This window comes from Ursus americanus, chromosome 2, assembly GCF_024610735.1.
Source record: "Ursus americanus isolate L20-20 chromosome 2, mUrsAme1.1.p, whole genome shotgun sequence".
Classification (NCBI taxonomy): Eukaryota; Metazoa; Chordata; class Mammalia; order Carnivora; family Ursidae; genus Ursus; species Ursus americanus.
The window spans coordinates 44978921-45005427 of NC_142128.1; the positions used below are offsets into that span (position 1 = coordinate 44978921).

At 51.4% G+C, this 26507-nt stretch overlaps 1 long non-coding RNA gene across 2 annotated transcripts; it reads right to left on the reverse strand.

Annotated features, from left to right (window-relative positions):
- Positions 1–974: 974 nt before the first annotated feature.
- Positions 975–26507, reverse strand: LOC123783588 (uncharacterized). 2 transcript variants are annotated; one of them, XR_015721594.1, is made up of 3 exons: positions 26106–26507; positions 3672–3936; positions 975–3110 (listed from the first exon to the last, which is right to left on the reverse strand). It is a non-coding gene; the product is annotated as an uncharacterized LOC123783588 (long non-coding RNA). The 2 variants fall into 2 exon arrangements; XR_015721593.1 differs by having other exon boundaries at positions 24057–26507.

The window sequence follows — 26507 nt, forward strand, 5'->3', positions numbered from 1 at the left end:
GCATTCTCAGTGCACGATGGTTTCCACCCTCCCAGGCCTGGTGTAGGCTCCTGTCCCCTTGGGCCCCCCACCCCCGTGGGGCCCGCGTGTCAAACCTCCCCAAGTCCTCTCCTTGACACCCTCTCACTCGGCCCGTGTCCCTCCATTGGAAGTGGTTGGGGACTCACAATAAAATAATAGCTGTTTCCAAAGAAATCTTTTTCCAGTCTCCCACTCTGCACTCCCCACCCCGGGTGAGGGGTCGCAGACCAGGGACACAGGCTCCCCTTCGTTCCTGTTGATCTGCCAACACCTGTCTCCTAGACACCTTGGTGGAACCAGGGTGGGAGGCTTCCAGCTAACATCCTGCATGGGTTCCCTTCCTGCAGCCCTGGGCCCAGCTGATGTCTGCTCTGCTGTTGTCCAGCACCAGGACGGCTCCCCTCCACTCTCATCTCTGCACCTCTGCTTTCCTGCTTCGGGCTTTCTGGGAAGGTCGCTCAGCCCAGACGCAGTGCCGCGGGAAGTGTGGGGAGTGTGCAGACCCCAGAGCAACCCCAGCCATCGACACACCCTTTTGCCCCGGTCCAGGCTCGTGTTCCTCATTCCTTCCGGTCGGCTTCCTGGATCACCTCCCATAAAGGCGTCCTCCACCCAAGTCCATGTCCAAGGCCCTGCTCAGGGAGGAACCTAGATTATGATACTGTTGTACGTGATAAAATAGTTGAGCCAGTAAAATTTAGATCCCCTGGATTTTTAGGGGTAATATATATGTTAGTGGGAAATCAGCTCCCCGCCCCAGTTCTCCCGCTGTAACAACCTTGGGAAGGAAGAGCCAGGGAGAAGCCAGGCCTGTTCTGATGGAGGGGAGCAGCAGCGATAAAGGGTCAAACCTTTCATCAGACTCTCTCCTCAGCTTCTCTTTGGGTCTGGAAAGATGGGGACCCACACAGCAAAGCCATGGCCCTGGAGGAGCCATCAGCAGGTAAGTCCCAAATAAGTCACCTCCCTCCGAAAGCAAAGCAAGTGGGGACATGTTCTGTTCTATTCTAACCACAGGGTTTGCCTTCTGTTTTAAGTGTCAAGGTTAAAAGGCTGGTTTTTCAGCTACACCAGACAGGTGGCAGGAGAGCTCTAAAACAGTGTGCCCCTCGAGGGGCCACTAGGGACAGAGGCGACAGCAGCCCTCCCTGCGGAGGACAGACCAGCCCTTGCAGGGTCCCTGAGGCACCCACCCATGGAAGCACACGGATCCCGCCAGGTGGGTCCAAGAGACTGGGGTGGAAAAGCTGAGCGGGCCGCAGACAGGGCAGGAGTCAGTTCCCGGGGCCTCTAGGGCTGCTTGGATTTATAAGCCCCTCTCTCCAGCATTCACCTTTCAGAGGCAGGAGAAATTCAGCATGGGAGGAGAAGGGAGAGCATGGGGTAGAGGGAAAGTTGTATCGCTGTTGTTTTTTTTTAAGATGGGAGAGATCTGAACATGCGTACACGCTAATGAGAGAAGCAAGCAGGGAGTGGGAATGGGGAAGCAAGACATAAAGGAGCTGGGGGACAGAGCGAGGCCCCCACCACCCCCGAAAGAGGTGAGGGACTCAGATTCAGAGCCCAGCAGGAAGACCCAGCCTTAGGTTGCAAGATGGCCTTTTACTATAATAAGACAGTGGGAGATGCACTGCGATGTGTACGTGGCAAGAAGTTAAGGGCAGTCCTGTCTAGTGGTTTCCATTTTCTCTGCAAAGTAGAGGCCACCGTATTGGCTAAAACTGAGGTTTGAGTCTGTGTGTGTCCAAGGCAGGCATGGTGGGAGAAAGGACAGGCTTTGAAACAGATGAGGTGACTCTGTCCAGGTTTCTGGGGACTGTCTCAGTTTAAGCCTGTTGTCCTGGCCTGATTATCAATAATGCCCCTTTTCACACTTAAAAAGTGCCCTGTTTGTAGAATAAATTAAGTGCTTACTCGGTGAGCTAGCTGAGCTTTGAGAGTCCGGGCACCCTTAGGTTTCTGGCCAACGAATTGCCCTGAAGACCTGGAGGGCGGAGGGGGGCAGGGGTAAGAGAATGCGCCTGATGCCACGCTGCTGGGCTCCTCCATCTGAGAGCGCTACTCAGCGCGCCTGCTCCGTGGGGCAGCGGGGCCACGAGATGAGAGGACAAATGAAGTGAGTCTGCAGAGCACCGGGCCAGAGCCTGGCGCACCGGGAGGGTCCGTGCCAGTGGGCTGTGCCTATCACTGACAGCTGGTGAAGCAGAAAGATCGAGGGCTTTGGTACCAGGAAGATGCAGAGCCCCCGTGTCATCGGCCAGGGTCTGTGACTATGGAGGGGAATACACAGGAAGTCTATGATATAGGACATGAACGGGTTTATTCAAGAACATTCGCTGGCAGCACCAATCAGGCCCGGTCTGGGAGGCAGTGGGCATGGCTGGGAGATGCTCAGCCCAGCTGGGAGTTGGCATCCCTCCCCCCCACCCGCCACCCTGTGCCAGGTCAGGCCGGCATGTCCGCAGAGGCAAGTGCGCTGCGCTGAGCCCCTTGTACGCACCGCACGGCAACTCATTCCTTGTCTCTCTCGGGCGTTCCGGATCCCAGAGTGGGTTCCCACACCCCCTTCTCGACTTCTGTCCCAAATGCTCTTGTTCTCAGAATGCCGGGTTTGGAGCCTGTGCAGGAAGAGTCACACGCTGTCCCTGGGAGGGCTGGTCACAGTGCTGGTTTCCTTGGCCCCACTCCAGACCCAGGGAATCTGGTGGGGCCTGGGGGGGGGGGGAAGGGCTGCAAATCCACCTGCTGCTCAATGTCCCCTGGGGGTTCCACTGTACGCTAAAGTTTGAGAACACCACACTCTGCCGGCTCTTGTGTTTCACTGAAACGGAGAGGAAGTTCCCCAGCCTTTAGCCTTTGTCTTCTGTCACAAAAGGTTTCTTTCCCCGTGAGTAGGGCAGTGAGACTGCCACCTTTTTGGGCTGGGCTTCCTAGAACATGAGAGGGGCTCTGGGGCTTTCAGTCTGTCCTCCTGGGGGGCCCCCGGGGAATCTGGGAGCAGGTGTGAGGCCTGGGAGCTTGCACCTGGCACGTCTGCTGTATCCGTTGACATCAGGGTGCTGAAGCGGAACTTGCTGGAGACTAGGGCGCTGTTGCCAGAAGAAGAAAAGTTTAGAATCTCCTGGTCTTGTCCAGCCCCTTATTTTACAAATTAAAACCACAAAAAGCAAAAACAAAAACCAGAGGGGCCGGCGTCAGAAGTCCAAGGCCACACAAGGCAAAGCTGAGCCCAAACACAGGTCACCTGGCCTCTTGCTGGCTGGGCTGGACTGGACTGGACTGGACTGATTCGGGTGGAACAGACCTGTATCTGGTGAGGCCCCAGCGCACAGATCCTCAGTAAATGTTACCATTAGTGGAGTTGTTAGTTTGTATTTGCATTAGTTTGTTATTGCTCATTGTATCGGAGCCTGGAGGCGCTGGAAGAAGAGGACGGTGCAGAGAGACGCCCCGGCCTAGGCAGGGGAGGGGGTCCCCGGCTGACGGCATTAAGGAGGGCGCGTGATGGGATGGGCGTTACAGGAAACAGAGAAATTACTGAACACTATATATGTAACTAACTCTAAGTTGGCTAATTGAATTTAAATACATTTTAGAAAGGAAAAAAAAAAAGAAAGAAAGCGTGGCAGGTAGCCCACGCAGGTGTGTACCTGAAGGGATTTTTCTTACTGAACTTGCCACGGATCAGACCCCGGCTCTCATGGTACAGGCTCAGAACTCCAGCTGTTCCATGTCCCCGAGTTGATCGGAGTCTGGGATGCACCCTCGTTTCGTCGGAGCTGTTGTGAACTGACGTATCCAACGATCCCCTTGTCCCAGAAGTATTTATGAAGCTCCGGTCAGTGCCAGGCACCGCCCTAGACGTGGACCGCAGCCGTGAGCAGGGAAACACGGAGGCCACATCCCTCGGTGGGGCTGGGGAGATCAGCAAAAGACAACCATCAAGCAAACATGTAGCACCAAGTAATACAGTGAGAAGGACTGAGCTGGACAAAGGAATGACCAGGGATGTGATGAGGGAACGGAAGGCAAGCTGAGGACAAAGCAGAAACTGACACCCGGCAACTCCCCCCCCCCCACTGGGATGTATGTGACATTCCTCAGGCGCTCCTGGCTGCCCTAAAGGACAAAGAAATAGTTAACCCATAGATACCACAATCCTGCAAGACTTAAGTCTCCCTCAGTTTTACAAATGTCTTTAGCAGTCTACAAGAACGAAGCATTTCTATCAATAACCTAGCTTCGGGAAGGGAATGTGGATACAATTAAATGCCCTTATAATCTGCAGCCTCCAGGAAGTTCCCAACTATCTTCCTGTTAATGCTTCGCTAGAGGGGTAAACAGCCTTAACTTGACAATGGCAAGGCCTCTGGTATCTTGTGAGTCGTCTTTAACATATGAAAGTATTTTCTCAACCTCCCTTTTTCCTTACCTCCCCCAACCCCATGGTACACAATCAGCCACCCCTCATAACCCCGGGGCAGCAGCTCTTTCTGCCCACGGGTCCTGTTCCGGTGCTTTAATAAACCACCAGTTTTGCACCAAAGATGCCTCAAGAGTTCTTTCTTGGTCATCGGCTCCGGACTCCACCCCACTGAACCTCGCAAGAATTCCGTAACATCATTTGGCGCCCGTAGGTGGGGCTTTGAGTCTTTACATCTGGACTCTGAGCTTCGGTGCAAAATTGGTGAGTACTTTCCCTTTTCTTCCTTTCCTCTCCTTTCTGGGGCTCTTCAAGGAGTACGGTCTTATTGGAACACTTTCATGTCACTAGGTTAGGCCGCAATCCTCTAGCCCATGGCTACTCTATGGGAAGGAAAAAGCCTGCCTTTTGGCTGGAAGTTAGTACCCTGGCCAGGATGGTAATAAGACCCAGAAACTTGATGCCCTCTTTTTACTGCTGTCCTTATACAAAGTCGTCTGTCTTGGGCACGGGACAGCCACCTAAGTGACTAGCACGGCTGCCAGTCTTAAGACTCCCGTGTGAGGTTTCCTCCTGATTGATCTAATGCGATGCCCTCCACATCCCTGGTCTAGCCGCTTCTGGCCGTGGGACCTCCATCGGAGCCGGCCGGAACGAGTACCCAATGGAACTAAAACCCAACCGGGGACCGTTTCCCAGGGAAGTTGGCTGTAAGGACCACATGAGTTGGAATGTCGCTTAGATCATGATGGATTTCTGTCTTTACTGTTTTCCGTCAATGTCCTCTACGAATTATTTAGGCTACAAAATTTGGTAAATCCCCCTTGTTAAACTTTTCTCGTCTTCTCCATGGGTTAAAAATAGCTGGTTCTTCAAGCCAAGGTAAAATACTTCCAAGGTAAGACAAGATAAGGCGTGACCTTCACGGCACGACCTTCACGGCACGACCTTCAAGGCATGGTATTTCCGTCCATTCACCAGGCACCCATCGGCAGCCTAGGATGCGATGGGGTAGGGGAGGGACGCCGGCATCCCTCCTACGGGCCTTTTATGGCTGGAATGCCTTCACAGGAAGGCAGGATTGTGATCAATAGCGATGTCTTGTTTGAGGGACGCCTCCGGTCACTTTTGACACACGGGAACCTCTGACATATCCTGCGTGGGACGCCACCCGGGAGCCGGGAGGAATTTGGTCATGGACCTTCTTTACTTTCTGAGCGTGGCCTCGGTAGGCTGCTTCTTCGGTTCCCAAGGACTCTCCCTTGGGGTGCCTTCTAACCCATTGGAAACAATTCGGATTGCAAAATTTAGGAAAGTACTGATATCCTGTAACACTGCATGGTTTCAGTGGGATCTATCGGTAAGATCTGTTCTGTAAGGAACAGAGCAAATGGACCTAGGGAACCTTCATTGCTCATACCTAGGCCTTCATTGCTCTGCACCAGGACCCCGACCTAAGGGCCTCTTGAAGAATGTTTGCCCGAATGGGTCAGATAGTAAATTCTCCCCTGACATTGGATGACAATTAGATAGGCCTCCTCCAAGTAAACCCAGGTTGCTGGAGGAAACACAGGCCATCCCAGACAAAGGGGACTCTTGACTCTCTATCACTGTTCCTTCTAACAGATGTGGGGGCTTCTCCCTCACTCATTTCCCGGGTTAATGGCTATAACTGGAGCCGACTGTGGTTAGTCTACCTCGGAACGGAGACTTTAAGGAATATTCCCAAGCGGCTGCCGGAACTCCCTTTGTTTCGGGGAAATTTCCTGTCTTCTCTGGCCCGACATAGACTGCCTCTTCCCCCTTGTTGGCAGGAAAACATGGCGCCTGCTCCTGTTGGAGCTGATGAGGTTGAAAACCGGGAATCCTTTCTCTGCCTTCTGGCAGCACTCTGCCTCTACTGTCTCCCCCTCCCCCCTTCTTTCTGCACCACTTGGGGTGCGGCCTCCATAACTGGCTTCTGTACCATCCTCGGTGCCTCAGGCACCCTGGCTCCTCCTGCCCTCACCATCAAGGAGTGAAGAGCACCCCCTGGACTTAACACCATGCACTCCAGGTTTCCCCACTAGTGTCTCAGGTAAAAATTGACAGTGGGGAGGATCCAGGTGGAACATAATTCAGTATTTAAGGTAAGCTTGTTGGTTTAATTAAGATAGACATGTCTTCAAGTTATCAGCACTACATGCGAAACTTTTATTCTATCCAGGTTTACTGAAGGTCAAACAAACTTGTGTTATCTCTGTTGTGAGTTGTTAGTAAAATGAAGACTAAAATAATGGTTAATTGTCTCAAAAGTTTTCATGGGTAATTGTTCAAATTGCTTTCAAAGTCTTTGGTAACCTGAATCTTTAAAGTTTTGCCTGGATTAATTCATTGGACTTCTAGGTCTTTTTAAAATAGGATGAAGTGCTAAAGCATTGAGTACTAGATGTGGGTTTGTGCTTTTGACTTATTGCAAAGAAACTAAAGACATTTAAGTCTGTTGGTAAACATGTTTTGTGCTTAATTGATTCATAAATTTGCCATCTAAACCTTTTGGTGTAACAGTTCAGATGGTTACTACTTAGTTTTCATTGGAGACTAAGGTTTCAAAAAAGGCAAAACTCTACTAAATGTAATGCAGGCTGATGGAAAGAAGGAAAGCAACTCTGTACAAAAGTAGGAGCTATGTAAGGAGAATGCGGAATGCATTTTTTGAAGGTAATGTCCCAAATAAGATGGTTATTTGGAAAGATAAAATCTGAATGCAAAAGAGAGCTGTAGAAGGTTTATGACGGGTTAACTTTGGAACGGAATTTTATGTGTGGTCAAGATGGATTAAGATGGAAATGAATGGATTTTTAAAGTACAGTGGTATGATATGTAAGTCTGCTTTTTCTGTTTAAAAGAGAAACGTTTCTTGAATTGTTCAACTGCTCTGGATAAGAAAATGTAAACAGTTATTCTTTGTCCAGAAAACAAAGTTTCTATGTTTTGTCATTAACAGGTCTTCGCGATCACTTAGTTAAAACTTCTCAGTATTAAAGGAGCTAAGTTTTGCTGACAACTATAGAACCCTGCGTATTTGCCTTTCCAGTCTCCTATTGTCACCTTGGTTATGTAAAACTAGTTTTGTAGTGATCTGTAATCCTATTCAGGCTTGTGCTATAATTTTAAGGTTTTAACGAACTTTACCAAGATTTAAATTGTAAATGAAATCTCTTAACTCATTAGGCCTTTTTCTTTGGTGTGCTGAGTTACTCTGGAAGCACTGTTAAACAAATGAGCCTTGGGTTACATTTGGGTAAATGCTGTCACTATTCTAGAGATAATATGCAATTCCTAAAATTTTGATGTTTTAATATAAGGTCGTCAACACTCTTTTCTGGCTATCGAAGTGTTGTGTGTCACAGAAGGAACCTGACTTCCTTGCCAGCTATGCTGTAAACTCATCAGTTACTAACCATGTCCAGTCTGTGTTTTTGTTCTTTATAATTGTTCTTATTGTCTTGCAAAATGAGTTTCCTCTTCAAGGAAGTTCATATAAAGGACTTTTAGGACAGATACAGGTTTTCGATATTTTCATCGAATCCTAAAACTGAAATGGGTAAAAATTTCCAGAATTAACTAAAGCTGAGTTCAAGCTAAACAAGAATTAGTAACATGGGACCAAATTAACTAAAAGATTATAGTGTTGTGACTCTTGTTTAACACACTACTGATTCTCTAGTGTTTACTCTTCCAGATTGAGGAGACTTTCTCTTAAGACATCAGTGATATACAGAAATAATAATAAAGCGAATGAAAGCATTTAACTTTTCTCTCTACCTGAACCCTCTGAAATTAAAAAGGTCTCAGTAAGTATTCTTTCTTCCATGGCAATCATAATCATTTGCATAAGTTCAATAAGTATTATTCTCCTTGTAACAGGACACCATTGGAAACATTGGTTATTTTACCAAGGCTTTGACTGGAATGTCATGTTTGAGAGACATGCGTAGACTCAGATATGACCAAACAGCTTTCAGGAACTAAGGTTGACTTTATGAAACCTGGAGCCATAAAGCCCCCTGGAAATGGCCTGACACCTTGCTTAGAGTTCCCAGAAGCCTCACCAGGTGAGTAAAGAATGTCACTTCCTGGCAGGTGCAGGAGAACCTCAGGATATATTGGGGACCTCGTGGAGAGGAATTTGCCCAAATCTACGAGGTATTGCAGGCATGTCTGATGGCAAGTACTTGGCTTGGCTTCTGGCCTGGAGAGGCTACTAAAAGTTCAACCTGGAGATTCCTTATAAAAGTTCCAGAAAAGCAGATTCTAAAAGATCTACGTGATCAGTCACTATCCTTGCGGAGCTTATGTAAATAATTAGGCCAAGTTTGTTAAAACTGGGCTTGTTTTTCAAATAAATTAGTCCTGATTTGGCTATCTCTGGAAATGAGGGTTATTTTAGGGAGAAAAATTATGTTTAAATAACCCACCTTTGTGGATGTTAAATTCTGGATCTGATTGTCCTTAAATGTTTTCTTAAGCTAGACAACTTGAAGTAAACTTCAGAGAAATAGCTTTTTTCTATTTCTATACAATAGCTCATGTATAGATAATCTTCATGCTTTTTATTCTGTGGGGCCAATAACAGGACCCCATGGGCATATAATTAATTATTTGAACAACTGGGAAATAAGATGGATTCCCCAACAAAGCTATCACCTTGACCAATTCTATGTGGCTGAGATGATGAAATCGCTCCCTAAAAGAGCCAGAGCATACCCCTCTCCATAGGCTTGTGGAGATAATGGATGACCCCACTTTCCTTATGACTGGACTGGATGATGACTTGGGGATGCTCTTATCCCTTGACAAGTCTTCCCCCACTTGCCAGTGATTCCTTGTTAAGATATTAAGGCTAGACCTCAAACAAAGAAGGCTTTTTAATGCTTTTATCCTGCATAGTTACATTTAATCCTAGAAGCCACTTCTATGGATGTACAATTACAAGGAGAGGCTTTAGCTGAGCAGACAGCAGCCCTCCTGGTAAAAGGAGCCTCAAAGCTCACTATGGGACAGTCCCTTCCTGTAGTGACTTCACATCTGGTCCAAGACCAAAAGCCACCAATGGGTGATGGGAAGCCGACTTATTAAATACCAGACGATGCTTATAGGTATGTCTGGAATAATACTTGAAACCTGTCAGACTTTAAATGCAGCTACCCTTAAGCCTGGACCTGACCATTGTACTTCTATAGAGCATAACTGTTCAGAGGTTATTGATCTTGTCTATTCTAGTCGACCAGATTTAAGATGTCCGTATTGTAACAGTTTCATGGAAAAGAGGGGTAAGAAAAACTGGGTATGCTATAGTCAAGTCTAACTCAAAAGACTGTTGAGGGCAAAGCCCTGTCAGCAAACATGTCTGCCCCCAGAGCAGAATTAGTAGCGCCCACCCGTGCTTTGCAATTGGCAAAAGGCTTAAAAATGTTTATATTGACTTCAAATATATTTTCCTGGTCCTCCATGCTCACAGTGCAATTTGGAAGAAACGGGGATTACTGTCAAGCCATAACTCCCCAGTCAAATATGGGCCTGAAATCATTGCATGTATGGCCCTCCAAAACCAAGTAGCCCTTGAAATCCTGACTGCAGTTCAAAAGAGGCCCAGTATTATATGACTGGCTCCTGGCTGGGACCCGATGGCTATGCAGCTCTCATCTGTGGCCATGGCTTCCCCGAGGCTGGATAGGCCACTGCACTCTTGGGTTTTGCCTAGACACATGGATGCATTATTAAAACCATCACCAACCTTCCAAATTTAAAACCATAGCAGACATGTTCTGTGTTACATTGCTATGACCACCTAGCATCTCTGTTACCTCTTTGAGACTGGAGAATGTTGTTTGGCACATGGAAACTCTTAAGTACATGGTCAAAGCCCTCAATGACACTCAAAATAGTGTTTCTCTATTAAATGCTAGGGTAATACAAATATGTAAAGCAGCTTTAAGAAACAGAATGCTATTAGATGTTTGTAACTGCTACATAAGGTGAAACTCGTGCTAGCATAAAAACAATACTGTGTATTGTGTCCAGATACCACCAAACATATCTGGGTGTCTACCTGACAGGAGTACTCAAATTGGTGCTTTCAATGATCACTTTCCTTTAGTGATTGCTTCAAACTCCTGGACTGGAGGAAAATTATCGAGGTCAACTATCAAAGATCTTTTATTCAGACCTCTTTCTCATTATAATAACCTCGTTTTTTTATAATATTAACCATTGCCGGTGTCTCTCTTACTAGTGCCAAGACTCCTTCACTTCCATAACTTCCATCTAACAGATAATCCCTTCTAATCAAGGAGATGTTGTCAGCGTTGGATTCAGCTGCCTCCCCCTTGATGACTCCCCTATAAATTCCCCAACTGAACAATACTGACCCATAGGTAGGGACATCTACGCCCCTATCCAGCAGGAAGACATTACAGAAGATGAGACCTTCTACCTTTAACAACCTTAAAGATGTAAGGGTCAAAATTGTTCAGGGAGGGAAATGATGAGGGAACAGAAGGCAAGCTGAGGACAAAGCAGAAACTGACACCCGGCAAACCCCCCCCCCCCCATAGGATGTATGTGACATTCCTCAGGCACTCCTGGCTGCCCTCAAGGACAAAGAAATAGTTAACCTATAGATACCACAATCCTGCAAGACTTAAGTCTCCCTCAGTTTTACAAATGTCTTTAGCAGTTTACAAGAAGGAAGCATTTCTATCAATAACCTAGCTTCCGGAAGGGAATGTAGATACCATTAAATGCCCTTATAATCTGCAGCCTCCAGGAAAGTCCCAACTATCTTCATGTTAATGCCTTACTGGAGGGGTAAACCACCTTAACTTGACAAGGGCAAGGCCTCTGGTATCTTGTGAGTCTTCTTTAACATGTGAAAGTATTTCCTCTACCTCCCTTTTTCCTTACCTCCCCCAACCCCTCACAATCCCAGGGCAGCAGCTCTTTCTGCCCACAGGTCCTGTCCCCGTGCTTTAATAAACCACGAATTTTTCACCAAAGACGCCTCAAGAGTTCTTTCTTGGTCGTCGGCTCTGGACCCCACCCCACTGAACCTCGCAAGTATTCCGTAACCTCATCAGATGGGGGCTTCTTAGTCCACGTGGTGGAGGGGGCTCGGATCCCGCACTCCAGCTGCAGCCTCCCTGCCCTGACATCTCCCACACGGACCCTCAGGATGAGGAGTTATCGACAGAAGGCTGCTGGGAGCCTGGGGTTGGGGCAGGGAGATGGTCTGGGGTTCAACAATTTGGTGACCACCTACCATGTCCGTCTCCCCAGCACTCCTTCTACCAGGCTGCCCGGCCACCATAGGTCGGCTGCCAGAGCCCCAGACAGAAGCCAGAAGCCACCGTCAGGGCTCACCTCTGACTGTCCTTGCAATGAGTCCACAAGCACCCCGTCTCGGTTTTCTAGTAAGGTAGATACTTCCATTTGATCATTTCTTTCTTTGGGGATAATTTTCAAATCTCATCTCTGATCCACTTACTATCGATTTACTAATTTGGGACTCAGAAGGCCACTCATTTCCCCCTACTCCAGAGCTATGTGGTCGCCCCCGCTCCCCCCCACTGCCCCCCAACACACACTAAACACTTTTTTTGAGAAAGGCTGCAATTACTCCTATCAGTTACCAAATGCTCTCACCAGGGAGGGCTCCCTCTCCCCTGTCCAGTTCCCCAAAGAGCTGATCCTCTAGAGAGGTTTCATGACACCCTATGGGGTCACTCTGCTCTCTGGGTCAAATCTTTCTTCCTAGGCAAGAGAGGGGCTCTCTGTAGCCCTGACCCAGAGCACGGAAGGTGGCTTGGAGGCTAGGCCATCTCGGAACTGAGAGACTTCCCTTCGAGAGGACAGCAGCCTGATAAGGGAACACCAGGGATGAGACATTTTCTCTCCATCTATGGAAATGGCTAAGGAGTGGGGAAGGCCTCGGGGATCCCCTCTTCTACTAGAAGAGGAAATGGAAAGTCACAAGGAGAAGTGGAGGGTTCGGGACAGCCAGCAGGCCCCTCTGTGGGGTGGACAGCTCCCGGTGCCATGGACCTCTGTGTAGGCTGACGGTGTGCTGGGAGGGCGCAAGGGGCCAAGTCCTAACTCCGCGTTTTTCAGAAGCTCCCGTGATGCCGTGTTACCCGAAGTCTGTGCCGTCCAGTCCCACTTTCAGAACAGTGGTTTCTGCGTGTTAGAAAATATCCACACAGCCCTTTCCTAAAAGGAAATATTACAAGATGCTCAGTTTGTGAAACAGTGGATTTTCTGGTGGGAGCTGGAGGGTGTAGCCCCTCTCGGTATAAATGCCGAGGCAGCCCCGGGGCGGGGGTGGGGGGGGCGGCGCTTAGGGGTTCCCTGGGGGCCTCTGCTGGGGGCTGAGGGAGGGGCAGCAAGGAAGGTGGAATTCCAGGCCTCCTCCCTCCTGTTTACATTTTGGGCTTACGAAAAGATTTCTTTGGGGCGGGGGTGGGGAAGAACTTCCCTTTAAAAAACCATCCCCCACTATACTCGAAATTCTTTAAAACAGTGTTTATTCCCGACTTTAGTGCAGGAGAACACCGCACGCGGCTGTAAGCACGGCCGGCTCCGGCAGCGGTCCCCACGGAGGGGTGCGGGGAGTTTGCCCTGGCCGTGGAGAATCCCCAGCCCGGTTAAGCCGGATGATCAGACGGCCGAGAGCCAAACCACATCACACCAGGACCCTGCCCGTTCGCCCTTCTCAGGGCTTCGCTGCAACGCCCAGAGCCTGGGTGGAGGCTCTGAGAAGTAGGGACAGTCGGCGGGGCTGTGGAAAAGATGCAGCGAAGATACTGTTCACTCTCACCACCCAGGGCCGGTTCCCGAGTAGTCCTGTGATTGCGTAGCCCTCGCTGCCCTCCCAGAGCCCTGCCGCCAGGGGACAGCCACACCTGCAGCCCTGCCACAGCCAGGACAGAGCGCTAAGGTGTTTGGGTCCTGACCTTGCTCCTGCCTCCAGCTCCTCTTCCTACCTTGCTTGCTTCGAATCTCATTTTCCTAGCGGGTTGGCGTCTTATCCGTGTGCATTTTGTAGACCACGTGGAAGAGATTGGCCCCGTGTACACTTGGAACTCAGCCCAGGGGAGACGTGCGTAGGCCCAGGAAAAGAGCCGAACACGTCCTCTCCCTGAGTCACACCCCTGGCCTCCACGTGACGACACACACGGAAAAGCTCACGCCAGCCTCGGTGCCCACTGCTCTTGGAGCTCGAGCACACGCAGCCCACGTGGCCTACCATCAGCGGCTGGCCCCTCCGAAGGCTGGGATCATACCTTTAGTGTCCAGACGCTCTGCAGGGAGACATGATACCACGTGGCCCAGAACCCCCATCACAAATGACACTGTTAGACTGTCTGGTGGCCAAGGTCCCACGAAAACAAGAGACACTCCCATCCGACATGACATCCTGAAAGATCAACCCAGTAGCCACCGGCAAAGGCCAGGCCTCTCTTCGGGTAAAGATAATCCTTCACGGCGCAACGTGTTACATTCGTTTTTCAAGCAAAGTGAGGAGAAGGAAAGACGAAAAGGAGCCAACCACTCAATTCCCTCCATCCAGGCGCCAGCGGAGAGTGGATTCGTGGTAACAGCCCTGGGGGACGATGAAGGGGCAGGGGCTCCAGCGGGGACACTGTGTGCCCACAGCCCCGGAGCCCCTCCGCGAGCAGGCTGTGCTCGGCCCCCTCAGGGGGACACCTCTGAGAGCAAGGAAGGCTCGGATAGACATGCTGACACGGACAGAGGTGGACAAGGCCTCGTGCCATCTCGTCTGTACCAGATGAGGGATTCCCAGGCGGGGTCGGGGCCATGGGCACGCTGCAGTATAAGGGGAGTCCTGGCAGCTTTGCAGAGCTATTGAAAAGGACGCCGAGTCAAGGTCACAGCTGGCACCCAGGGTCCAGAGCCTCAGAGTCACTCTCATGAGTGTCCAGGTGGCAACTTCTCTCCTGCACAAGGGCCATGGGGTGTGCTACGTCCTAAAAGCTTGTGTCCTCGGAACTCGTCAGTTGAAGCCCTGCCCTGTGATGAGATGGTATTTGGAGATGTGGCCTCTGGGAGGTAATCAGGGTTAGAGGAGATCTTGAGGGTGGGGCTCCCACGGTGGGATTAGCACCCTGATAAGAGGTACTGGACAGTTTCCTCCCTCTGTCCATCCCTCCTCCCACCCCGCGCCCCCCAGGCCAAAAGAAGAGTGCCCTGAATGAGAGCGACCTTGCTAACATCTGGAGAGCAGACTCCAGCATCCAGAACCCTGAGAACACGGATTTTCATTGCTGAACAGTGCCCCCCCTTCCCCCCGGGTCTGTGGTGTTTTGTGATGGCAGCTGAGCCGAGGAAGACAGCGTCTGTGACACAGAAAGGCGGGGAGGGGGAGCCCCACGGAGGCACGCACTGGACAAGACGTGAGCAAGGAGAGGCGGAAGCTGGAGCCCAGTGTGCGGGTGGGCTCCGGGGACCCAGAGACCCGCAGGAAGCCCTGCCACCCGGCTCCATCCCTCCCAGGTCTGCAGGTGCCCTCTCCTTGGAGCCGCATCCCTGCTGGAGGGGACCTCTGCGGAGGGGTCTCTGCCATTCACCCTGCACCCAGCCTTCCAGCTGGGGGCTCTGTTGCTGGACCCTGTCACACCCAGGGGTGGCCTGGCACCAGTAAAGCCCAGAGGCGCCCTCCTGGACTCCTGGGAGGCAGAGCTCTGAGTGGGGCCCCCCAATTCTGCAAGGTGCGGCCATCTTTGTGGAAGGAGAAGAGGAGCCTCGAGGCCAACCTCTGGGGGTGCAGCTCTGTCTAGCTCCTGAACCGTGAGTCCCCAGAGGCGGGGGTCTAAGCTAGGGCACATCCCAGGCCACAGCCCCGTGCCCCATGGGAGACACTGTCATTGTCCCCCAGGACGCACCCTTCATCCCATGACTACAGCCCCAGCCCTTCTGGAATCCTGAGCCAGAGCCGGAGGGCCTTGTAGGTCATCTGGTCCTCAGGGGGAAGGGTCTGGCCCCGGGTCTCTGGGACCGCATGGCAGGGCTGGTTCAGGGTGCTTCGGCGGCCCAGGGCATCCCCCTCTCCTTCCCCAGGCTCCATATGTGCTCCACGGGGCAGGGCATCTGGACAGCACGGTGGACATCTCAGAGCTCTGCGGTTGGCCCGGCATCAGGGGCAGCCAGAGGGAGGGCTGCTGCCCAGAGAGCTGCTGACCTCTAGAGACCAGATGCCTGAGCGGCACCCTGGCCCCCACCTCCCCGGCCCCCTGAAGCTGGTGACTCACCTTGGACTTGAACCGTGGTCATCTCTGGGCTTTGTGCACCCAGGTGTGGGATGTAAGCCACCTTCCCAGTCCCAGGCCACCTGTCCTGCCTCCAGATCTGGGATGTACCACTGCACGGATGGGCACCAAAGCCTGAGCTCTGTAAGGTGGAGCCAGCCCTCTGACCAATCTAGAGTCAAAGGCTATGCAGACCTCAGCCAGACCCGTGTCCCCTCAGACAGACATTTCCAAACAGCCAGGGCGGTCAGCATGGACGTGAACACTGGCAAACACACAGAAACAGCGGGAACGTGAAATTCAGGGCGCACGAAGCTTTCCATCACGGCCGACAGAGTGGTTATATGTGGGAACAGTGGGCACAGGAGGGTACGCGAGCCCCTGACTTCCTCTTCCTGTGCAGATCCGAAAAGTGCCCCACCTGGTCGTAGTTCCTGGTAAAGTGTCCCAGACCTTCCCGCCCCGGCATCTGGCCACGCTGTTTTCAGGGGCTCTGTGGAGCAGCCCGGGGCTACCCCCCACCCCCCACACTGTCTGTCCTTCCTGCCTCAGGAGGCACGAGGAAAGGAGGCCAATGATAGCCACCTGGTCCTCTAACCAGCAGCAGGCAGGGCAAGCCCCGGGGTCAGGGTGGGACACTTTGCAAAGAAGAGCTTGACTCTAGGGTCAGTTCTGCCCGAAGAGCAGATCTCCATACAGGACCCCAGGTCTGATGAGGTGGGTCTCGGCCAGTGGAAAGACTCCTAATCCCTCGGGAGCCTGGCTCCAACTTGGAGTCACCTGGGTGACAGACGCTAATGGCATTTGGACGGGCCAGGAGCTCAGAAGGGAGGCGGGAAAGATACCTAAATCATGTCTCGTAAGACAGAGTCCTGGTACTCTTGCTTTCTCTCAAGTTTCTGTTTTGCTTAGCCCGGTCTTTAGTACATGCTTGTCTGAAAGGTTCAGCCGTGTGTTGGAAGGGAAGCGGGGCTCCCCCAAACCCAGCACAGGGGACAGAGGCAGTGAACCATGGAGAGCCTCTGAGAGAAGGCGAGCCTCAAGGACAGAAAGAATGTCGGCTGTCTGTGGTCTGGGTGCTCCCCTCCGCCCCCCACTGGAGAAATGGGTTCCAGGCCCCACTTGGCTAAGTCCTGAATTCTGTTGCTATCTAAAAAGGCAAAAACACAGACTGAGCAGTGACTGGCTCTCTCCTCTCGCAGGAAGGGGGGCTTCCCTCACTCCATCTTCTCCCCAGACTGCTCCCAGAAAGCACGTCGTCGGACTGTGTGAAAACACAGGCCGCGTTGGGTTTGAGGCGTGGGGGGTTCATTTGTGCTTATTCACCGCGAGGTGCCCCCTGAGCCCCGGGTGTAAATACATGGGTCCCGTGAGGCTGCAGCTTTCTGTCCCTTGAACTTTTGGTTGGTCATGTTCAGTCTCCTTGTCTGTGGCTCGCTGGGCACAGCTGCCAGTGGGAAACCCTGTGAAGAGGGGCGGGTAGGGGGAGTGGTCGCAGGGGTTACAGAGCAGGGGGAGCAGAGGCTGCGGGCTGGTGTCCGCTGAGTTGTTTTAGAGAAGCCCTTGCATTCACATGTCTCCGCGGGGCACCCGGCCACGACAGGAAATCCCGCTGATTTCTTTCTGGTCACTACCTTCCCCAAGTTCTTCTTTTAATATGCAAACAGTGCTAGGAAGATAAGAGGAAACCACAACATATCTCCACTTAGAAACTGTTCTACTATGTTTGTAAATGTGCAGGAAAAATGTAAATCTCCCCGAGCAAGCAGGCTTAGATGAAGCCATGAGCTCATTTCAGCAAATGTGCAAAGGGCTTTAAATCAATCAAAGCTTCAAAGGGCAGGAGTTAAGAGTCAAAGGACGGTCGCCAAAAAATACCTTCTGGACTGGGAGAGCCCCTCGTGGGTCTCTTTGCCATGAATGACACAGAGAAAATAACATCTTCTTCTACTTCAGTTCAACTCAACAAAGATCTCTTTAATTCTGCCACAAGTAAGACACTGTGCTGGCTGGAAATAGGACAAAACGGTGTACAGCGGCCCCATTCCCAGGCAGTCTGGCCACGCAAGACCAAACACACAGACACACAGAGATGAGGCTGGAGGAGTGGGAGGGCGGAAAGAAGGGAGGCAGCCCACCCAGTCGGCGGGCTCAGTCGGCGTCCAGAAGGGATTTGGAGACAGCCCGAAGTGGAATACGATGAATGTGAAGACGCCAGCGGGAACAAGGCGCGGAGATGGGAAGTCACAGGATACTTTAGGAGACATCAGATGGTCGGGTCTGGATGGAGCACGGGGCAGGAGTGGGGAGTTAGGGGAAAATAAGGGTGGGAGTGAAGATTGGGATCCTCGGAGCAAGGCCAAGGCCAAGGCCAAGGGGGTTGGGGCCAATCAGCAACACATCTGTGGTTTCTTCCCGTTTCTGCCGCCCCTGCTGCTGCTGAGAACTCCTCCCTGACCACCTGCGAGAAGGATGATTCCAGGCGCACTCCAGGAAGGGCCATGTAATGCCTTCTTCCTCGGACATTCTTCTCCGTTCCCCAGCACCCCTCTCTCCCAAGACACACACACAGAAGAACAGCACCGAAGGTCCAGCTTCTGTCCTGCCGTCTTGCTCAGGCCGCAGGCACCCTGGCCAGGCTCCTCTCTTAGTGACTCATTGAGCCACTCAGCACCTGCCCCGGGGCAATTGCAGGTCTGTGATTCTTGGTCCCTTGGGTGGAGTCAGGCGCACATGGCAGGTGGGTATTTGAGGACCCACAGCCCGAAGTGTCACAGGTGCTGAGTGTGTGCTGGGGGTCAGAGGTGGACAGGGAGGTTTCCCTTCTAGAGAAGGAGTCCCCAAGGTACCAGGAAAAACAAGAAATCAGATCTCCCCAAGGAGACATTTCCTGGCCACCTTTTTTTTTTTTTCACCTTTTTTTTTTTTCACGAGTTAATTCAAGTCCGTTCCTATTAACTTGCTACTAAAGGACTTTAATGAATTCATTTGAAAGATCTTTGTTCAAAAGGAAATGACCTGCTTGAGAGGTCAAGCTTCGGTTGCCAGTCAGTGTGGCAAGGACACAGTGGACCAGGGTGATGGCAGGGCAGGGCAGGGCTGGGGTGGCAGGATGGATGATGTTTGAGGTCCCTTCTAGGAGGATAGAGGTCCTCTTCTGGTCCATGATGCTGGCCAGCCTCCCTCTTCTCCCCGCAAAATGAGAAGCAAAAAGCAGGAAGACGGACTCCTTACAAATCTCAGATCCCTTGGGGGAGGGACGCATGGAAATCCCGACAGAGTCACTCACAGCGGCAAGCCACCAGGGCCAGGGGAGGGAACCAAGTGGCCATATTCCCCTGGCAGCAGTTGGGGCTTCAGACCTGGGGGAGCAGAGGACGTGGCCCCTTGCTGGAGCAGGGCGCTCTGACCACAGAGGGTGAGAAGTGGAGGTGGAAAGTGGCCCCAGCTCGGCGTCCCCCTGCTGTGATGATGGAAACAGGTCCCCCTCCCTCCGGGCAGGCCGCATAATGTCCCCTCAAGATGTCCACACCCTAATCCCAGAACCTACCATTGTTACAGTATACGACAAAAAGACACTTTGCAGATGTGGTTAAAATAAGGATCTTGCGAAGGGGAGATGATCTGGAAAGACCTGATGTCACCACAGGGTCCTCAGAAAAGGGACTCTGGAGAGGTCACCATCAGAGGAGGCCAGGTGATGATGGGAGCAGAGGGAAGCAGCAGCAGAGACAGATGTCACGCCAGGGGCTCTTCAAAGACAGAAGAAGGGGCCGGCAAACCACGGCCTGCCCCAGAGCTGGAATGCTGCTGGATTTGGGTGATGCTTTTGAAGACGACGTTTAACCCTGTGTGGAGCCGAGCATGGGTCTTACACCAGGAAGCCTCTGGAACCATCGGCCTCCACTCGCTTTCCTGGCTTCTCTGGACCCCAGAACCTCCAGGCCCCAGAGTCCAGTTTGCCCTTGGAGACAGCACACAGCCCCGTGCCTGGGGCTCCGCTGCGACTCACGACAGGGCGCTAGCCACGGAGGACAGCAGGAGTAACAGAGCCGGGCAAGCGGAGGGCTCAGGGTCCCGCTTGGCTCTTGAGAACAGCCCCGCACGCGCGGGGAGTGAGGGGGCGTCAGCCGCTGTCGGGACTGCTCCGCGTGGGGCTCGCCGCCCGCGCCTCTGTCTGAGGAGCCCCCGAGGCCTGAGGACGCTTCTGGCCTGGGTGATGCACACTTCGCAGGGGCCCTGCTCCTACCTTGGGACAGCCCTCACAATCCCCGTTAAAGCCTGTGTTTCTGAGAAACAGAGAAGTAACACAGATCTAGCTGTTCTCCTTCTGGGTATAGACCCCAAGAATGGAAAGCAGCGACTCTGAGCAGCTATTAGCGCGCCCGCGATCCGAGTATTTGCACAGCAGCGTCATTCAGCGTCGCCAAAAGGCAGAAGCCACCCGAGTCTCCAACGGCGGGTGAACAAAACGGGGTCCATCCATGCGATGGAACAGTGTCCAGCCTTAGAAACGGAGGACGTTTGGACACCTGCGCGACACGGATGAGCCTCGAGGACAACGTGCTCCGTGAAACAAGCCAGACGCAAAATGACAGCTACTGCAGGCCCCAGTAGGTGAGGTCCGGAGAGGAGTCCAGCGCCTGGCACAGGGAGTAGGTTCGAGGCTGGGACGGGGGTGCCGGGGACTCCTGTTGAATGGCGCAGAGCTTTGGTTTGTGAAGATGGAGTCCTGGAGGGCCTGCTGGAGGGGGTCGCGCGCATCAGGGTGAACCTCCCTCATCCCGCCGAGCTGAACACTTAAAAATGGTTAAAGTGGTAAACTTTGTTATGGATATTCTGCCACAATTTAAAACAAAAAGTACCTCCAACGAAGAAAGGAAAAAAAATCTGAGTTTCTAGATCTCTAACCAGAGCCAGGTTGTGACCAAATAGATCTCCAAACCTACCAGTCTGAAAAACTCCTCGTGCGCCCTCCCTTTTCGGAGTGGAGGAGCCCCCGCGGGGGACCCCTAGGCCCCTCTCGGCTGCTCCAGGCTCTCCTCCTGGTGGGCTTCGCTCACACGCGTCTCCGCCTGTCCCTGGACCTCCAGAGCGCATGCGCGATGTGGGGAGTGCCCCGGGGAGCCCGTAAGCGGAGCTCCTGGGACGCTGGCAAACCCAGGGGCCTCACACCTGAAAGCAGGCGGAGGGAGCACAGTTCCCCAGGCTTGCTCCTCCGGGCAGGTAGGCCCAGCAATGGCAGCAGCGGCTCTCCACGCCCGCGGCCTGGTAACCCTGACCTCAGCCCTGGCGCCCCAGCCCCGGAAGGCTGCTGTTTCCTGCACCCGTTTCCCTTGTTACCTCCCTGGCTCATGTTTGTTTGCCTTTTTAGTTCTCCAATAACTATTTAACCCATTTCTTACATTAAATATTTTCTGTTAGAATATGTAGGATGGTGGTGGTTTTTCTCTCCAGACCCTGACTGCAATGGGGGGTTAAGGTCTGTGGCAGATAGACCCTTAGAGTGACCCTCACGACTCCTGCCCAGGGGTGTGCAGGCTCTATGATGTCCCCTTGAGCATGGGCAGGACCTGTGACCCACTTTCAACCACAGAACACGAAAAAGGTGAAGGAATTTTGCAGACATGATTAAGGCCCCAGAGCACTTGACTTTGAGTTAATAAAAAGAGAGGTGGTCTGCGGTGGGCCTGACTTAATCAGGTGAAAGTCCTTTAGAGAAGGACTCGGTCCTTCCTGAGGTCAGAGGGATCTCGTTGCTGACCTGATGAAGTAAGAGCCGTTCAGACGAAGTCCACACCGCACAGAACCGAGAATAGCCTCCGGATGACGCAGAGACCTATGACCGCAAGGGAATTGAGGCTGCCAACAATCTGAATGAGCTCAGAAGCAGATTTGTCCCCAGTCAAGCCCCCAGGTGAAAGCACAGCCCAGCTAAAAACTCGACTGCTGTCTGGGGAGACCCTGGCAGAGGACTCTGCTAAACCATGCCCGGGCTCCTGACCCTCAGAAACTGTGGTCAATGAATGTGGGTGATTTTCAAGCTGCTAAATGCATAGCAAGTAGTTACACAGCAAGAAAACAACTAATCCAACGTCCGCAGGTGTTGTTGGACGCAGAGGAAATGCAGTGTTAAAATTACCCAAGAAAATCCCTTAAGAAAGCCGACATGAGGGGCGCCTGGGTGGCTCAGTCATTAAGCGTCTGCCTTCGGCTCAGGGCGTGATCCCAGACTGCTGGGATCGAGCCCCACATCAGGTTCCTCCGCTGGGAGCCTGCTTCTTCCTCTCCCACTCCCCCTGCCTGTGTTCCCTCTCTCGCTGGCTGTCTCTCTGTCAAATAAATAAATAAAATCTTAAAAAAAAAAAAAAAGCCGACATGAGAGCTAGGTTTCTCCCTTCTAGACTGGAACTTATGGTACCAGTTGAAGTAGGAGGCTTTCATTTAGGGACCATGTGGTTCAAAAATATATGTGTTTTCAACACCACAATCACACTCGGCATACTGCGATACTCACACGGGAAAGCTGAGATTAATGACGCAAGCAGATCTGTGTCTCCTCTCATCCGCTTCCTGGCGGTAAAGGCGCTGAACGGGCCGCCAAGTGCAAGGTCCCTTCCTACGCAAAGTGTCTCTGACTCAGTATATACGCGGATTTGCTCGTGAGACAGGTATATCATGTAATTCTCCCGTATTTGAGCTTTGGTGTTTGCATTTTTAAATGAATAAGACATTTGTAGTAGATTTTGGAGAACCTTCTCTTATCGTTTAAGACACCTCGTTTAGCCAAGACGATATGGAGCCGGCCAATAGTCCATCAGTGGGAGATACGAGGACAGTCTCCCAGGAGGTGGCCCCAGCAGAGCACGAATAATTAAGGACTAGGGCAGGTCCTCCACCTCCACCCAGGCCAGAAATAATTAGTGAAAAGTGAAAAACAGCATGTCTGTCACAAAAACGATCTGTAACTCAGGCCAAAGAGATTTCTAAGTATCTCCCAGTGCAGCGCTGGGCTTGATGCCTATCGACTGGGTCATTTCATAATTTAAGAAGCTTACTTGAAGTTCATTATCCAATAAATAACCTATTGTCAGGGGGAGCACACAACCCTAAAGGTTGCAGTTTATTGCCCTGAAACCCTTGAACGCGTTCTGAATCTAACCCAACAATCTCAACTTCATACTTCTGTATCTGCTTCTCGAATGCTCTTCGAACCCGTTTGAACACCTTACTGGCTCCCGTATTGATTCATGAGTTGGCCGAATAAAATTTTTGACACGGTTTATTTTATATTTGCGTGAGAACAGGGCTTTTATCTGTTTGAAAACTATACTTGAACCAACGTCCAAAGAAGACTGGAAACCTCGGTGCATCTACAGGAGACAAGCTCAGGAGGGACAAGCCTGGAGAAAGGCTGCAGGGTGTTTTTCACCTCTCCACCCTGCGGAAGCACGACCGTCCCTCCTCCCCCAGCTCTGCTACTTTAGAGTCAACAAGGGCAGGCCCCCGGGACAGGTCAGGAGGGGGCAGATGGAGTCAGTGAGACGGCGGGCTTCCCGAGGAGCCAGGCAGGAGCCCGGGCAGGAGCAGCTACTGCAAATAAAAAGCAGCAGCAGCAGCAGCAAAGAAGCAACATGAACCACGTCTGGTTTCCGCGTGGCACCACCAGCAATGAGGCTGGGCAGGGGCGGGTCTACGGCCTAAATGGCAAATGTTTCTTAAATGTAAGCAAACACATACATTACAAGTGAATTTCCATCTTTGCCAAACCCGAGGTTTTTGTCTGATTCTCTGCTTCTCTGGCACCAGCGGGGTGCCCGCCCTCACTTCATTCTGACACAGGGTGCACAGAGGCAGTGCACGGAGCGAGCACCGGACCCACAGCAAGCAGGGCTCCGTCCCACGCCGCTGCCCTCCCTTCAGACACCGGCCTCAAGAATCCAGTCCTGGCTCAGTCACACTTCTGTCCAACGTGGCTACAAAATCAGCGATTCCCACAAGCCCGCCCCCAACCAGGTTCCATAATTTGCTGGAAAACTCACAGAACTCAAAAGATAGAAAAAATTCTATATTTACAAGTACAATTTATCATGGTTCAGTTAATTAGACAAAGAGGCCGTTAGACTGAGGTCGCTCTAACTCCCTGGCAGCCTCATGAGCTCGTAAATGCCTCCAGGTTAGGAAATCAAAGCCTAAGGACAAACACAAACACCCAACAGCCCACGAGCTCGAAGCTACAGCCAATCAATACTTTGCTTTCTTGCTTCTGCCCCTTCTCTGGATGTATTCAGCCGAGCGCTCCTTACCGCTTCCAAACGATGTTTGCTCAAATAAACTCTTCCAAGTTTTAATATGCTTCGGATTCTCTTTTATCGTAAAGCTCGCGAGTGAACAGCCAGCTGAAGAGGGCTGGAGGGCAAGGTCCTGAGGAGTCCGAGTCTGGAAGCCTGTGACTCTGTGGGATTGCCTGGAGCTACCTGCCCGGCACATGGATGCGTTTGCCACTCGGAAGCTTCTGGAATCCCATCATTTAAGGGCTTTATGGAGGTTTTGTTACGAAGACATAATTGGTCAGTCATTGGCCATCGGTGATTGACTCAATCTCCAGCACCCCCCCCCCCCCCGCCAACCAATTCCCTGTAGGTTGAGGGCAGGTTGGGGGGACAGGAGGGGCTGAAGTTTCCAGGCTTCTGGTGACCAGACCCCATCCTGAAGGTTTCTAGAGTCATCTCATTACTGTAAACACGTGGTTGAAAGGGGAACCTTACGAATAACAAAAGACACTCCCATCACCCCATCCCTGCCAAGATGTCAGAGGTTTAGGAGCTTTGTGCCAGGAACCAGGGACAAAGTTCAGGTATTTTTTTTTCTTATTATACCACACCAAGGGACCCAGACAAACTCATCAGAGAGTTAAACACAATAGTTGTGACCATGTATCTAAAGGTTATACAGCCCTGTTAAGTGACAAAGATTCTCATATTTAATCCCACCATCTATTGTCCACGAGAGACACGTCCCAAACAAGTGACTCAGTGTTTGACAATAAAATGATGGAATAAGATATATTAAGTGAAGGGGAGTTAAAGTTCCGGACTGGAACCCAAATCAAGGAGAATGAATGAGAACCAAGATCCGCAGTGAAGATGTGCTTGTCAGGAACCTTCAGTTTCTGAGTAACGGGGGGAAGGGGGCCGACACACAATTGCTGTGGTGACTGTCGGTTGGTTCCCAAGGATGGAAAAAGGAAACACAGAGGTGTAGGGCCTCTGAGACACGTCATTGCCGGGATGCAGTCAGCAAATGGGAAATGAGTAAAAAAGAATACACGCTTTTGATGTCCATGGGATTGTTTCAAAAAATTGATTAGAGGGGCGCCTGGGGGGCTCAGTCAGTGAAGCCTCTGCCTTCGGCTCAGACCATCATCCCGGGGTCCTAGGATCGAGTCCCGCATTTGGCTCCCTGCTCAGCGGGGAGCCTGCTCCTCCCTCTCCTGCTCCCCCTGCTTATGCACGCTCTCTCTCTGTCAAATAAATAAAATATTTTTAAAAAAAATAAATAAAAATTGATTATGTATCAAGCCACCAAAAACTTAAAATTCCAAACCCAGAAATCACACATGGCTACATCCTGTGCCTCAATACGGTAAAACTAGAAATTGGAAAAATATGTAAACAAAAGATGTCCAACTACTTGGTATGAAAACACTCTTCAAAATAAGCCACAGATCAAAGAGGAAACCAAAACTGCAATTTTCAGAGCCCTTGGAGAACAATGGTAATGAGAATACCATGTGTTGACATCAAGAGGAGAGCGCCGAATCTGTAATTAGAAGCAAGTTCAAAGTGCTCAATGAAAATAATAATTAACATTTGTTGAGCACTTACCACGTGACAGGCACTGGGCTGAGTACTCTTACAAGTAGTTTCTCAATTATTTCTCATAACCGACCTGCAGCGCTTTTACTATCAAACAGGAGAGTAAAAAAATCCGAAGCAAGCATGTAATTGAAGAGGTTGAAAAAAGGAACATTAAAGCTTACAAAAACAGAAGAACTCAATGAATAAAGCTAAAGGATGAAATTAATTGGAAACCCGTGAAAGAGCGGAATTGATAAATAAGCCCCAAGGGGCGTGTACCGCAGCTTCCCGTGTACCCAAGGCATGGTCCCTTTGGTGTCTTCTGGAGAAATTCCAGCATCAGTATCTGCCTCCCTTTGCAGGACACGACAGCTGCTTCTCAGACTGTGGGAGGCCTTTCTACACATGCCTAGGACAGGCTGTATGTCCCGGGAAAGGAGCACTGTGACACCCCTAGCACACCCTACCTCCAGCACGGTAGCCCTCAACCAATACCTGCCGGGCTTGCGTGTCCGTAACTGCACTCCACCATCCCTCGGGTGGGAAGCCTCTGAGACATGCTTCTGCTCCCCAGAGTCCCTGGGATCACGTTCCAGTCCCCACGGTGGTGGCTGGCTGAACGACTCATCCTTTTTTGGCTGCTTTCCTTCCCCAGGGTCACCTCCCTGCTCCCCTCCAGTGTTTCCCTGCACCAACCAAATACACTACTTGAACTCAGGGGCACCTGGCAGGCTCAGTCGGTAGAGCGTGTGACTCTCATTCTCAGGGTCCGGAGTTCAAACCCCATGTTGGGTGTAGAGCTTACGTAAACAAAACAAAACAGAACAAGCCGTCTTGAACTCAAATCCTTATCTTGGGGAAACCTTAATAAATACACCAAATAAACATCCAAAACAA